This window comes from Ischnura elegans, chromosome X (assembly GCF_921293095.1).
Source record: "Ischnura elegans chromosome X, ioIscEleg1.1, whole genome shotgun sequence".
NCBI classification, from domain to species: Eukaryota; Metazoa; Arthropoda; class Insecta; order Odonata; family Coenagrionidae; genus Ischnura; species Ischnura elegans.
The window spans coordinates 89,282,441-89,287,923 of NC_060259.1; positions in this window are offsets into that span (position 1 = coordinate 89,282,441).

The following is a 5,483-nucleotide window of genomic DNA, read 5'->3' on the forward strand; positions in this document are numbered from 1 at the left end:
GCGTTTTTGTACAGCTGTGTAGTTGGAGTACACGTATAAGTATATTTTCTATAGTTGTAACATCGTTGATATCATAATTTCATCGATATACAAGGTGTTTCAAAAAGGACATTACTATTTTGAAAATTCATATAAATTTCATAAAAAAGGGTAAAGTCCTTGTTTTGGTGTTGTTTTAAAGGGAAACACGCCAAGTGAAGACTCGCGTGGTTTACTAGTGCAGAATAGAGGCCGCAACAAGCGCTAGCGGGAAGTTACGTTAAATATGGTTACCTTCACTGGACCCGAGCGTGCTGGATGGGTGTTTTGGTTTGAAGAATTCATGTTGGCGACCAAATTTCAGCGTAATTTTTTCACCAGGTACGCTAAAGATCCTTATAATAGGCCTGCAATTTATGATTGGCATAAATCTCTTCCAATATCAGACTTCACATAGCTTCGGTAGGTTTTCGTCATCTGACAGATCGTGCTCCAACCAATTCGCGATAGAATTATCTTTTATTGTCATTTTTCACTAAAACAATAAAAAATAAATAATTTATGAAAAATTACATAACCACCTGGCATGGGTCTCTCAGACCTGAGGTAGTAGTTTTTTACTTACCCGTAGCAAACGCGCGCGCGTCTGACCCCGTGACACTGAGGGGCGAGAGGAAAAAGTACAAGCACGAGCCAGTCAAAACAAAACAGCGGCGCCGAAATATTTAAGATTATTTAGTGGTCAAGGTAATGGCAATCATAAACTATTTTGGTAATGCAGAGCAGTCATGTTTATTTTTCCAAACATTATTAATAACATTGATTTGTTAATTTTTAACTAAAAATAATATTTTACTTCTCAGCTAATTTCAATAACTTTAATTATAATTGCATGTAATTTTCACCATAATCTCTAACAAATAGTTTGTGAACTTACATAGGACTCGCTTTTTCTGACTACATTGCTCTCAAATAACTCTCTTCAGTAACGTTTTCCAGCACTGGTCAAATTACTACCTCATGCCTTTTTACATGGTTCCTTGAAGGTACTGGGTTGTTCAATGGCAGAAATGTTATGCCCATCAGTGAGGCACACATGCCAACGTCAACCATTGCTGGTCAAAAATTATCACTTTCAGATTAGTATTCCGCGAAATTAATAATAATATATAACAATAATATATATTTATTCCACATTATGGTACATGAAATTTTAATGGGTTACTCAAGCATGAGTTTTTACAAAGGTGGAATATAGGCACCCCTGTGGTAAGAACCAGTGTTGGGGTTGCCATCTCTTAAATTAAACATACAGCTGGCTGGTGCGGCCAAAAACAAAAGAATATACCGTAAGTAATGAGTCAAAGTGCGCTTTTCTTAAGCGTCTGTTCCTTTGAGAAAAACTATGAAAATTGAAACATAAAAATAAATGAAAACAAATACATCAATTACCATGGTACATAGAAATATTTCTTACACTGTACAGAAATCATACTAATAACATACAATACAATGTAAAAAATAATGTGCAAAGATAGTATTTAGAAGTACACTTCAATATTGTCTATAGAGAATAACCATATTTTTAATTCATGTAAAAACAACGTGAGGGACTTTATTGATGTGATACGAAATGGTAGGAGGTTAAACATCTTACTTGCACCATATAAATAAAATCTTCTGAAAGCTTCATTATTAGGTTGTGGAATAGATACTCTATTCCGTGACCTCAAGCCATGATAGGGAATATTTGCGTAGCCATTGACATTTCCTCCTCTGATAAAAAACATGCGTAAAACTCTATAAACATATAAATATCTGAGTGGTAAAATACCTAGTAATTTAAATAATGGGTAAGAAGCGTCGCACAGTGGGCTGAAATCGAAAAAAGCTGGACAAAACCTCGAAAATGGTTTTTTTGAGTATGGAAGTTGAAACTTTGCACAGTTGTTGTCAACACATTAGTGCATTTTTTGACGCAAAATATTTTTCTTAGGCTAATTTTTTATATAAAATACATAGCCTCAAAGTTGAACAAATTTGGCGCAAATTGCCCGCTTTGAATTTTTTTCGAAATTCAGCATGTTTAAACTAATGTCACACCTTTAGTAGTAATTCAATAGCAACAAAAATGTATAAAATTGTTAAACGGTTTGTTATCATCGTTTACCATAAACTTTAACGACTTAGTTGTTGTATTTGTGACCAATACGATACAAAATGGCGAACCCTGTTTTTCGTCGAATTTTTGTGTTTATGTAGGATTTTAAAAAAAGGATCACCGAGTTACCTCGAGATATTTACACCACATATACAAATTATGATTATCGGAAGTACAGCTGCGACCACCTGCGACGCCGAAATTAAGATCGATTTTTCGAACGTGCGGCACCGCCCGGAGCTGGCTGCTGGCCACGGGAATTGCCGTACTCGACGGATGTTGGATAGTGAATCATTTTAAGCAAATTTGTTGTATAAAATCTATGATATATTATTACTACATTTATTTTCCTTTTGTTGACACCTGATTTTTTTACTGTCTTGTAATATTTATCGTCGATGCAGTACAAAATGGCGGACGCTAATTTCATTAACATTTTTGCCCGTCTGTGGCTGTATAAAAAGGAGGACACCGAGTTGCTCTCAGATATTTACATCGTAATTGCATCAAACCTTTTAGAGTCTTCATCCACGGAAATAATCTGCGACCGTTCGCAACAAACTAAATAAAATCGATGTTTTTACCGTGCCGCGCAGTCCGCGGCTGCTCCCTGGGCTCATGGAATGTCGTGACGCAGCGTACATCATAAAGCGCTATGAAGTCTTTGCTGTGGATATGTTTCTTTCCAACATAATTATTACCATTTCATTTCAAGTTGGTTTTTTGTCACTTTAGGTAAATGAATTCATTCCTCTGTCCATTTTTACTGACTAGTGACTATTTACCAAATTCCCGAATGCAAACTAGCTGGCTTGAAACTCTGACAATTCCGCTCGTGCATTTTACCCCTTGGATGGGTAAAGCGGCTCTATTAGCCTGCTTCTAACCTCAAGGACAAAATAGATTTTACAACCAACCGACCAGCCTGCAGCTGGTTGGTATTTGCCCGTCCACCCCATGCGGTAGTCGCGAAAAGGGTCTTTTTATTACCCCACGTTGCTCGTGTGCGGTCCCTTTTACCTTTTTTCGGAAATTCCGTTTCCAGAAAGAAATGCATATATGAATTTAATTTTGAATATACAGTGAAAGGGTTAGTTTTGCTGTGGTGACTTTGAATGCACTCGGATACACGCGCTTTGGTAATTGAGAACTCCGGGGAATCTCATCGGTTTTCTGCTTTAACTGCATTGGCGATGTCAATCTCTCATTCACCAAGCATCTATCATCCAAACTGGTAAGAGATTTTCATTTGTAGTTTTTTATATTTGCCTCGTTCTATATTAGCCTAAGAAAAATATTTTGCGTCAAAAAATGCACTAATGTGTTGGCAACAACTGTGCAAAGTTTCAACTTCCATACTCAAAAAAACCATTTTCGAGGTTTTGTCCAGCTTTTTTCGATTTCAGCCCACTGTGCGTCGTCTCTTTTTGCCCCCATTATCATTCTTATTATTTTCTTTTGTGACACTAAAACTGGATTTAGATTTGAGATATATGTTCCTCCCCAACAACAAAGACCATACTGCAGTTTGGAATTAATCAGTGAGTAATATACACTTTTTAGCACAGGTAAATTACAAATCTGTCTTAAGTAATAGAATTTCCTAAGTGCTGTATTCATGTAATTTTTTTAAATTTTGTAAATGATTTTTCCAATTTAAATTCTCATCAATAACAAGACCCAAATACTTTATATTACTAACCTGATCAATTTGCACGCAGTTTCTGCACATGTAATCTTTAAATGCAAGGCTACTGGCACACTTATAATACAAACAACCAATAGAATCTTTTCTATCTGTTGAGCTGAATCGAATAAATTTAGTTTTTTCACTCAGCGTAAGTTTATTAACAGAAAACCAATACTTTAGCTTGTCTAAGTCGCTTTGCATATGTTCTTTAACATTTGGCAGATCTTTTGCAGAGTAAGACAAGGCTGTGTCATCAGCAAAACAGGTAAGTTCCCCATTGAATAGTCCAGTACATAAATTGTTGACGTATACTAGGAATAGAATAGGTCCGAGTACTGAACCTTGTGGCACACCATAAAAAATAGTTTCAGGTAAACTGTAGCAATCTTTAAATTTTACCAACTGCGTCCTTCCACTCAAGTAGCTACAAAACCAATTTAGAGCTACGCCTCTTACTCCTGCTTCCCTTAGTCTACATAGCAAAATATCATGATCCAGTGAATCGAAGGCCTTTTTGATGTCAACAAATATGCCTGAAACGCATGCTCCTTTATTTAGACCATTAAATAATTCAGAGCAAAATTTAAGCAGAGAGTCTTCAGTAGATTTTCCTTCCACAAAACCAAATTGGTTTTTTGATAAATAGCTATTTCTGGAAAAGAAACTTAATAAACGTTTTTTGACAACCTTTTCTATGATTTTTGAAAAAACCGACAGCAAAGAAATAGGTCTGTAATTATTTATATCAGTTCGACTGCCCTTTTTGGGAATTGGTATTACAACAGCAATTTTCATACCCTCGGGGAACACACCCGAACTGAAACTCAGATTTATTATAAAGGATATTACAGGAGCTACTATTTCACTAACATATTTTAGAGTGAAGGCTGAAACGCCATCAAATTTGGGTGTTTTATTTGTTTTAAGTTTTTTGATGACATTATTTACCTCAAAGGCAGTGGTTGGGTACATGAAAAAGGAGTCCTGAACGTGCTTAATTGGAAATGAACGACTATATTGTGAGTTACTATCTATAGTCTCCCTTGTATTTCTCAATTTCTTTACGACGCCAACAAAGAAGCTATTGAATTCGTTTGAAATATCTAGGGGGTTTGTCAAAAATATTCCTGGCCTATCAGGTACACATATTTTTTCAGTTTCAGCTTTAGTACCACTCACACCAAGGACACTGTTGATCACTTGCCATTGCTTTTTTAAATCATTTTTATTTTTATTAAATAGGTTCAAGTAGTAGCTTTCTTTTCTGACAATAATCTCATGTCTAATTTTAGTAGATACAGCGCTGAAATATCTATGCAGTTTTTTGTCATCTGGCTTTTTTTTTAAGTTTTTTATATAAAATATTTCTCTGTGACAGTCGTTTACATAGATCAGTGGTCATCCAAGGTTGGATTGGTCTATATTTAACCCTACGAGTTGTCACAGAAGTACAATTTTCTATGTTTTGTGTTAATTTCTTTAAAAAGATGTTGAAAGCTATAGTAACATCTTGTTGGTCATGTACAGTAGACCAGTCGACACAACTTAATGACAATTTCAATTTGGGGTGATCTATTCTCTTAATTTCTTGATTTTTTCGTGGATCTTTCTTTTGCGCTTTCTCAGAGTGAAAAATAGTAAGTGCGCATGTGG